Here is an 11,579-nt window from a genome sequence, read left to right on the forward strand (position 1 = left end):
CCCGCTGAAAATTGTCTCATTCCAAGTTGGACTTTCCCAGTAAGCAAATGTTAAATAAATTAATAATAATAAATAATTTTCATCTTTGGGCTAAGATTCACACATCCATTTCAAGGGTTTTTGTGCATTGTGCATTGACAAAAAGTTTCACTTCCTGTTGGAAAAACACTTTAAATAGGCTGGTTGTAACATCTGGAATTTTAAGTTCTTAACCTTGTATTCATTTGTGACCTCCAAAAATATTAAGCACGTTGTCTGCACATCTGACCAGAAAAGTTATTTTCAAAGATTTTTTTTCCTTTTATTTCAGGATGTGGCTGACTTCCAAGGCTGAGAGGCTGGCATTTGTTGTTTTCAATACCAGAGCTCAGATCATACAAAAAGATAACTGGGTCATCCGGCTACTACCCCTGACTCCATCCAAGAAACCTGTTATGCTTCTACAATTGCCATACAGTTTGCCTGCCAGAAAGTCTAGGACACCAATCTGCCTTTTATAAATGCAAAACAGTCCATCCCTTCATCTCTTTCTTTCAGTTTAGTCACTAAATTCTATGCACATCTATGTGATCACTCCTTGAAATCTAACACTGCCATCTTCACTTGCTGACTAACAGGCTGTTTTCATTAGTTCAGGAATCAATTTCGTCAGCCTCCATTTGCCTAACTGTGTGTCCCTGAAAATGTCACTTAAACAGATGGTGCTCCCAGGATTAGGTCCATGTGGATCAGCGCTTTAGTCTGCTCATCAAATAAAGGAATAAAAATTACTTAGTGAAATGCTTCTCCACCACCTTTCTTTTCTGTTCAAAACAAGTGACACCACTATGGACTTGGGCTGGCGATAAAATCCTTTATTAGATAAAATACAAGGTAATCCAGAAATAAGAATTCAAGCATATTAAAAGTCCCCTTTAGTATCCAACGATAAGCGCTTTTGGAAAAATCCTTCATCAGATCGTTCTGATGAGGGATTTTTCCGAAAGTGCTTATTGTTGGATACTAAAGGGGACTTTTAATACAGAAAAGCAAAAAATAAGTGGTAATGGCAAGCTGTGCTCCCAAAAAACAGTCAAATATCATGTGAAAACAACCAAAGGAAGCATCATATTTAACTGGCATTACTAAATCATCTCTAGCTCTTCATCCAACAATTCTTTATGGTTCTGTTTTTATGTGCTGCGCTCCACTTATCTGCTATATGTAGTTCATTGCTTGGAGTGCATTTCACTTTCAGTTCATATTTCTGGACATACACTTACTTGCCCAGATGATCTAAGCTCAAGTCACAGGTGCTTGAGCAAATAGCATGAGCTGGCATCTGCCTATGCTATGTTTTGTTGCTTGTTTCACAGTTGAGTAATATTGATTGTGATACTTACTTGCTAGTAATAGGTATGTGGCATGAGATCAGTACATCTGAGAGGAAGAGCAAGAGAGGCATTACTGTACATTTTATTGATTGCTCTTTCTTCAAGGTATGGTGACCTTGAGTCAGAATAATAAAGCAGGGAGGGTAAATACCAACCTGGAGAATTTATGGCACTGCTTACTTCCTGCATGGCAGTTCTACTCTGGATTCAGACGTCTGGGGAACTGTACTGCTGCAAACTGTTGGAAACTGAAATACTCCCATTCAGGACTCAATTACATACATAAATGTTAGTTACTGCACTTTCACTGAAGTGACTTTATACAAGGCACAGGCACCACTCCCTCTGTGTTCGGATACAGGCCAGGCTCGCCACTGAAAAGTTATTTAAAATGAATGTTGACAGTCTTGTCTTACTTACTGATTTTGCCAACTGTAGCTTCTGTGTTGGTGCCTAGTAATAATAAAAGTCTAAGCAGCTTTTGCATGCTGGAACCAAAGTCTGATTAGCTGCTGATTTAGTGCCTTGTAAAAACAAACTCTAGTTAAACTTTGCAGACTATTAACCTTTTCAGCAGTATATTATTATCTTTTTTTGCACAGAACTAAATAACTTCTCTATATAACAGATGACACATGCAATACTGTACAGTTTACAGATTTTATGTCTTCAGATTTATTTCTCATACAGCATGAAATATGTCCTCCATTAAGGAGATCTGACAAGAAATAAGATCAGATCTCACATATATACATTCTTATGAAAGCAGTCTTTTGGGAACTCTCAAAGTCCTTACTTTGATATTTTCTGATGTCATACAGTCTATTTATTAAACTTTTAGGGAGTATTTCCTGTTTGAGAATGTTTCTGTATGAAAGCAGTCTTTCGATATTCCCCGCACTTGATGTCATGCAGTCTGTTAATAAGCTGCTTTGTGTTCTGTTTCAAGGTGAATTATGTAACAATCTAGGAAGTCTGTTGATTCTTGCACCTGGGTCCTTATCTGTTTTCCTTGAAGCTTGTATTAAACACTGGACATTCAGCTAAATGTCTTTTTTTAATGAGTTGTCCTTATCAACATTTTTCTGAAGCTGTACCAGACTTTTATGTTACCTTTACAGATGAATGCCATGTTATTTTATTCTTAACTCTTTAGCAAACAGAAATTCATGCATCTAACTATATTACCCTACATATATTCTAGTAAACAGAAGTGTATACATTTATAAATCTCTAAATATATATCTAACAGTTACACCCATTTACTCACCAAGTATTTCTGAAAGATTACTCTGTATTGAATTTCTAAAATCATTAAACTCCTGAAATATATGTTCCCAATTACTTGGTTCTTCCCTGTCACACCTCCAACATTTGCCATCTACATGAGGAAAAATTATTAGAAGTCTGCTTGTTGTATAAAAATACCTATACAAAACATTGCAAGCAAAGATCCTAAACCTTCTAGACATTGTTGCATGCTTGGTAGCCATACATATGTCATTCCATTTCCCTAGTAAATTGCTTACCTAATCTCTATTTCCAATCTTTTCTAACCTCCTCAGATTGATTCTTTAACCTCATCTGATTGATTCTCATAGTTATCCTGCAATATTTTATATGCCCTATTCATTATTCCTTTTTTATCAGCAGCTTCTGTTCTAGATTCAACTAAAAACTCTACCAGAGCAGGTCTTTCACTTAGGATTCCTCTATCCCTTTTTATTTGCCTATGCTCTAATATCAATTCCTGGTAGGCAAGGCAGTCTCTAACTTGAAGTCCAAATGTCTTTTTGGCCTCATCCCATTCTGGTACCTTTCCCTTTCAAGTTATTTGCTCCCTGTACATTGGTTACTTTGCCAGTTTTTCTCCTGTAAATTCCAGCCTCCTTGTACTTATTCTCTTTACCTCTGCCTACAGTTATACCAAGTGGCAAAATCTCTTTTGTCCATTCTCCTGTTGGCTTAGTTCTTAGAATACTTTCTGCTACTTTATGAATATAATATTCTGTAGGGCTATTGTTATTCTCCTTAAGGATCTGCATTCCAAATCCCACTCTTATTTCTTGAATTCCCCCACCCCCTCCGGCTTCATCAACATCCTTTTCCACTTTTAATTATAAGCTTCTGTTTGTGTTATGTGTATGAACATTAACTGTGTAGCTCTAAAATATCCCTTCAAATCAGGTAATCCTAAACTACTTTCCTCTATTCGAAGGATCAACTTATCCAACTTAACCCTTGCCCTCTTCCCTTCACAGATACATTTCTTCAAATATTTATTAATTATTGTCCACAACTTCTCCTCTGGCTAATAAAATATGCCTGACCTGTATATAAAACTAAAGGGACAAAAACATTTTCACTGCTTGTGTCTTACTGTCCATAATCAAGAGCTTCCAGTTTCTTAGGTTTTGTATTAAGGTTTGTTTAGTCTCTTCCCACATATCCTTAGCTGCCATAAACAGAAGCCTTTTTATTCCATACTCCTAAATACTTAATCTTGTTGTGTCCCTATAAATATGGGTACTTCTGAACCAATTCTTGTGAGGGTGCATCATTTATGGCAATAACCTTTGTTTTATCTTCATTAATTTTATATCCCAAAATACTTAAAACTGTCTCAAAATGTTCCACATTCCCTCTTTTGTTATATTCCCCTTCTAGGCCCTCCCATATACATCATCACTGTTGCAAATCAAATCAAAGTCCCCACTTACAAATAATACTCCCTGCTGAAAGCTAATCATTTCTCCAAAAAAATTCTTAAGTTCCATAATATCAGTTTTTGGTGTAATATAAATACATGCCAGTGTAATCCGCATCCATTGCCAATAACCCCATACTACTGCAAATCTACCATTATTATATTTTCCTCTTCTGTCACTGTTGGAGTTCCTCTTGCAATTAGTATAATTACTCCATTTTTTTCTTTCTCCCTGATATTCTTCTGAATACTCTTCCTGAAATCCTCTCTTTGTCAAATTCACATGCTCATTTCTTTTAGAATGTGTCACCTGCAGCATTGCTATTTGCATTCTGCATTCTTAATATAATTCAACAGTGTTACATTTTTGTCCATACCTGTAAGACCATTTATGTTCCAAGGTAATATGGATAGTGTAGCCATTGTGATAAAAAGTTATTGTTTCCACCTGTTATACATGACAGATTTTTTTGCATGTGCATTTCCAACTTTTGAGTTACACACACATACTAATGTTTGGCAGGGTAATCTTTTATACAGTTGTTTCTTGCCATCACCATTTGAACATGTATCACATTTTCAAGACTTTTTGTTTTAATTAAAACCTTCAAACAAACAAAAAAAAAACTAAATACATTTGCAGGACACCCACATAAACTATTCACTTAGAACAAACACACAAAACTATGTACATCTTCAAAAAATGAAGTTTAACCCTCCAGATAGGATCAATTGCCCCTAATTGACAGCTGCACCCACAGGCATTTTATCTAACATAAAATTAAGGTTACTCAAGTTAAAGGGCATGTTACAGCCTGTTCCCACTGATTGGTGTCTATTATTTTCTTATCTGTATTCCCCGCCCAAATGTGAAAAAGAGCTAGTATGCTTTCAGAAAACATTAATTTTTAGCTTTAAAGTGCACTGGCTAACTTTAAATAAAACTAAATTATACATTGTTCTAATTATTAAGGATGCTGCAGAAGCTACTATGTCTTATTCACGTCTAGTAAATCCAAACTTTATTTTTTAATTAACTGCTTACTCTTGTACCTTTAAATTTTGCATTTCCTTCAGCAAAGAATGCTCAGAACTCTCAAGATTAATTGATTGCATCTGCGGACAGCTTGTCTTCATGGAAACATAGTCACTAATGATAAAAACAACAGCTAACAACTCTGCAGATACATGAAGGAATCTTTGTCAATTTCATTCAGAACAGAACAGAATGTTCAACTGTCTTTTCCTGCAGACATCATGATCCCCACTGGAATTTGCTAATGTAAACAATAAGCTAATATCAGTGCATATGCAAGAAACTTAGCACTCCTTATGGCTTCTATCATTCTGTATTATTTTTCAAGCCTGCTTGCTTGCAGAAAACAGAAAATCCAGACATTCACCTATATAAAAGTAAGAGGAAACATCTCAATACTATATATAATATAATTAGTGCACTTTTACACCCCCACACCAGCAGCCCAGGATTACAGCATATTAACTTAAGCTTGGTTTTATCCATCCTCTTTTCTCTTTTTACATTGGAAATGCCTATATTTCTTACTAATAAAAAGGTACTTGCTTACTTTAATATCTTTAGCACATATAACAATCACTGAAAAGATCCCACGCATTTAAAATACCCCTGACTACAACCTACACAAACCTGCTTTACTATATAACATGCAGTTTATATAATGAAAATGTTTTATACAAATACTGTTAAAAATAAAAATTGTTTTACTTGCAGTTACCTTTTTCCTTTTAGTGTCCTTCTAAACACTAATGGCATAAAGTGGGTTATATCCTTTACAGTAAACCCACAAGTTTAACAAAGTCAACAGAAGTTCAATCCTACTCTGCTTTTTCTTGCAATTTCATAAATGTGATTGATGCTTTCTAATCTCGCATTTACTCACTAGTTTTAGTGTTGCTAGTCTTCTTTCTGTTCATCTCCATCTCCCAAAAAACAGACTTTGGTTCAAGTCTAATATACTCCTGATTTTTCTGATCAAATCTGATGCTTTTTACTGTCTCTCAAGCATTCTCCTTTGGACATTAGAAAATGTTTCACTGGCAAAGTCTCTCTGTGACCTTTATTGTCAGAAGAATGATAGAGTCCCCTCCTGTTTGATGGCTCACTTTTTGTTGGATAAACTTTTGCATTTCCTCTTTAGCCTGTTCTGCATCAAAAATATTTGTGATCCCCTAGGAAAAATACTCTGAAGACAGCTAAACACAGCAGCTTGAATCTTATACCTGTCTCGTGACATTCCCTGATTGCTGGGATTAATATGTTTCTCTTCTGCCTGTTATACAGTGAATAATAATTTTCCACAAACACTCCAGTTTTTAATGCTTTTCCATTCTGTAACAGTTTTGTCAGGATCAACTCTTTCTGCTTTTATAATTGCATCTTTACAAATACAGGTCTTGGCTGCTTTCTCATGGCCAGGTCTGGAGCATATACTCTATGTGCACTTTGAATTAACAAATCCTGATGTGAAATACCGGTCCATTTGCTCATTTGTGCTTTTATAAAATTAATACAGTCTGTTCCCTCCATTTTCATTGGTGCAGCAGAAAATCTCAGGTTTTCTCTGTGTGCTCTGTCTTCTAATGCTACCATTTTTGAAGCAGCTATTCTTGAGAAGTTTCATACTCAGCCATTCTTTTTTTCATTTCAACCTTTAATTTTTGCAGTTTTATCAGTTTATGTGAATGGCTAGTTAAAGCTTCTTCTTTTTTCCAGCCTTTTGTTATTTGAATTGATATGCCTCTTCAATGTTTCATTTATTTTAATCACCTCTGAGTACATCTGATTAATTTTTTTCAAAATTATTAGAAAAGCTAGAATTGCTTTCTACTGAACAGCTGCAGGATTCTTCTCAATAATTTTTTTCTCTTCACCTTTTTCTAGTTGATTTTCTTTCAAGGTCTCTAACTTTCTTCTTTACTGACATTCGGGCAGTGTACTTAATTGACAGTAACTAAACTGTACTCAAGCTGGCAGAATAACTGGCTCTTATTTCTCATTTTCTTGTTTTTCTCACACTTGGAGAGCTGAAAATAAACTCTTAGTGTGCATCCATCTTAAAAGTTTCTATCCCTATCTTATTTTTAGCCAAAATTACTAAATCATCTGCATATGACATACAAATCAGTATTTTAACTAATTTTCCCATCTCCCATTTTGCTTCTTTCATTTCATACATGTTTGAATTATTGCATTCATTACAAGCACAAACAAATGCATACATGGGAATCTATTAACTTACCAAGCATGGTATGGCTTATATTAGAAAGTCCCTTCTCCCATGACATGCCCATTTGCAATTCAGAAACATGTTAGCTATGAAGAGGTAACACCTCATTAACGGTTAATTTATATGTCTCTGAATTACATTAACTACCATGACGTGCAGATCATTGCCAATCTGTATGTCATGGTGTTGAATTTTGCTCATGTAGGCAGTGACATTCCCCCAGCCACTCTTTCACACACACACACACACACACACACACACACACACACACACACACACACACACACACACACACACAAGCATGAACACGCACGCACACACTTCACAGTCCCTGTACCTCTCCCAGCCATATGTGTCCTCCTTTGGTCCCCCCTCATTACAGCACAGATGTATTAGGTCCTGATGGTCTAGTGTATACTGCCACCCCCAATCCATGTTATGGTGCCATTAAGAAACTTTAAAAAGTATTCCTTGGTGTTTAGTGCATCACCCCACCCCCTGACAAGTGTTATGACTCTTTAAAGAATATTCCCTGGTGGTCTAGTGTATCTCCTCTCACCCCCAAGCCCCATACTGCCATTGGTACCATTACAACACTTTAGTGTATCCCTCCACCCTGATCCCCGTTATGATGCTGTTGCCATTACAGCACTTTTTATTTTTTATTCCTTTTCCTTCTTTTAATATTTCTCTGTCATTTCTTTTTCTAATCTGTAATGCTGTATGAGCTGAAAACTCAACCATTTCTACCCAACCTGTTATTTCTTTCATATCTTTTGAATACACCATATAATCTATTTCACTTCTGAAAAGTCCTCCTTTTATATTCCCATTCATATATTTCTTATTTTCAGCCATCAAAGTCTTATAACTTATTACTTTAATATCTTCTACTATTTTGCCCCCTCATTTCTCAAATTGCAGTTAAAATCTTCCACCATAATAACTGGCATATTTAATAGGACAATGTTTTTAAGCTCTTCAGATATCTTTTTCCTCTCCCTCATATTGATATACACATAAACTGCAATCATTCTTACACGTCATTTTCTTTTCCTTATATTGCATATCACTAGTCTTCCAGGAACTACTACCATCACATACAGTATCTTTATCTCTTTACTTAAAAAAAATCCCCTCTGATCATACAATCTTTTCACCTAATATTGTCTCAATTCTTTACTTTTTTTCTTCCTTCACACGTCGCCCGGACTTTTTCCATTACTATAACTCTTTTTTACAGCAACGGAGAATGCAAGATCGCCATTGCATCTCACTGTCTCGCTATGTTAAAGTAGTTTAACATAGCAAGACAGCTTTAAAAAAAGCAACTGAGATTCTCCGTTGCTTTTTTTAAAGCTGTCTCGCTATGTTAAACTCCTTTAACATAGCGAGACAGTGTGTAAAGAGCAACTGAGATCTTGCTTTCTCCGTTGCTTTTTACAAACTGTCTCGCTATGTTAAATGGGTTTAACATAGTGAGACAGCTTTTAAAAAAGCAATGGAGATTCTCTGTTGCTTTTTTAAAGCTGTCTTGCTATGTTAAACCCATTTAACACAGCGAAACAGTTTGTAAAAAGCAACGGAGATCTTGCTTTCTCCGTTGCTTTTGCCCACAGCTCTGATGTACTGTGTAGGCATATGCATGCACAGTACATCAGAACTGCCGCAGAATACCAGACAGCTGCGGAAGGGCAGCAAGGAGGCATTATGCAATGCCATTATTTAAGAAAAGTAATTATTTTTTGTCTTAAATAATGTCATTGTATAATAGCAATAACCCACTTCTGGGTGTGGGTAATGCTGGATTTACCCACGGTTGGCTTTGTTTGGCCACTCGGGCTTTGCCGTTGTGACCAAACCACACCAACTGTGGGTAAATCCAGCATTACCCACACCCAGGCATGGGTTATTGCTATATTATAAAATACTTCCTCATTCCCATCATCCTTCTCCATATCATGTGCATTTTCTTCCTCAGCTATCTCCCCATAATGTTTTTTCCATTGATATCTTCATTATTTAGACACAGATTGCCTTTCGTCTGATATATTTTCTTCTTCTAGCCTTTCCTTTTCTAGGAAAAGACAGTCAAACCAAAAATATCCAAATTCATTGCATTTTCTACACTTAAGCTTACATATTTTGTGGCAGAGCAGGATTTCCTGGATTGACCGTGTCTTCTTTTATTATAGTCTTGCACCAAATGCTTCTTATCCCCACAAAAAAACATGTTTTAGGTTGACCCTATCACTTCACTGCATTTCCCATTCACAGTTATAATGTGAAAATTAGTCTGCATTTTTCCCTTTATATATATATATATATATATATATATATATATATATATATATATATATATATATATATGTGTGTGTGTGTATATATATATATATATATATATATATATATATATATATATATATATATATATATAAACACTTTATAATCTCAAAGTACTGAAATGTCGAATTTCAGTTTCTCAAGACTATAAAATCGAAGTTTGAAAATAGCGAAAATGCATAATCACGAATTCGAATATCTAGAATTTGCGATTATGGCTTTATGCTACATAATGTCCGGGATTGTATGTGGATGGTGTGCAGTGCCATGTGTGGATTTAGGTGTTATGTCAGGTAAGTGAGTGTTTTGTAAGGGTTTGGGTGGGAGTTTGAGTGTATGTGAGTGTGCTGATATGTGTGATGTGTGTGTGAGGGACTGTAGAGTGTGTGCGTGTGTGTGTGTGTGTGTGTGTGTGTGTGTGTGTGTGTGTGTGTGTGTGTGTGTGTGTTTACTGTTTGTGTGATCTTGGAGTTAGTATATATAAGTAAGGGGGTTGTGGGGAGACAGCCCCCCCATGGGGGGTGTAGGAGGGCTTGCCCCCTGCTTATTTGTGTTGTAGGTTTCTGAATGTGTGTTGTTTTGTTTATGTTGTGATGTGGGTGGTGTGGTATATGTGTGGTCTAATGTGTGCTGTGTTTTAGGTGTTTTGAATTTCACGGTTTTGAGCTTCACGGTTTTGGTGTTTCGGTGTTGTGTGGATTCGATTTCATGGTCTCGAAAAACTGAAATTCGAGATTTCAGTATTTCAAGATTATGAAGTGAATACATATATATATATATATATATATATATATATATATATATATGTGTGTGTGTGTGTGTGTGTCTGTGTGTCTGTGTGTCTGTGTGTATGTATAGAGATAGATATAGATGTAGATATAGATAGATTTTTTTTTAATCTCATGCAACCTATTCCAAATAGACATCATAAACAAACAAAAAAAGTCTTTAATTCAGGTTCCTCTATGTCAAATTCTCTTCAACTGTAGTCCCAGGTTCTGAAAAATATACACATTCTTACATTCTTATGGTGCAAATGGGTTATTTTTCTCTGCTTCATTCATAAATCTTTCAAGTAAAGTAAAAGCTTCAAAAGTAACTTTGTAAAAGTCTTCTATTTCTAAGTGTATTAATGTTCTTATATTCTGTACTTTAAACCCAAAAGTAAAATAATGCTGCCCAGGTCTATATTATAACATCGACTGTTGAAAACAGCGAACACCCTTACCTTGACACAGTTTACTTGAAACACTAAATCTCGAACAGCCAGAACAGCGATTTTTTTTCCCAAGGAAAAAAATTGCTGGGATAACAAAAAGAAAAAGAAAAAAAAAAAAACAACAAACAAAAAAACGTGGGGGGCTTCACCCACCACACCCCCAATGTGGGAGGCTTTTCCCCCCACCCCCTACTTAAATATACCAACTCCGAGATCGCACTACAGTGGAGGAAATGGCAAATTTCTGACAATGGCCCAGCAATTTATTTCCCAGGGAAAAAAAATTGCTGTTCTGGCCATTTGAGATTTAGTGTTTCGAGTAAACTGTGTCGAGGTAAAGGTGTTCGCTGTTTTTAACACTCAATGTTATAATATAGACCCATGCTGCCCATAGCTTCATACCTGTTAATAACATCGCAGTTCTTTGTTTTGATTCATACCACTGGTCTTCTCTTCTGGTGTTGTTGTCCTTGCATCAGTCCTTGTCTTTTTTCAGCTTCAGTCACAGCATCTTTATTTTATTTTTTTCATTTCTGCATATGTAAAAGTTGTTTTAACTGCTGTTGCAGGGGTATGTCGTTAAAACCAGCTACTCCACTGGCCAAGCATGACCTCTAACTATTATCAGAACTTTTGGGTAATCCAGATTCTTTTTGTGATTCATCTGGCAG

The sequence above is a fragment of the Protopterus annectens genome, chromosome 6.part0 (genome assembly GCF_019279795.1).
Source record: "Protopterus annectens isolate FY-2018-M chromosome 6.part0, PAN1.0, whole genome shotgun sequence".
Classification (NCBI taxonomy): Eukaryota; Metazoa; Chordata; order Ceratodontiformes; family Protopteridae; genus Protopterus; species Protopterus annectens.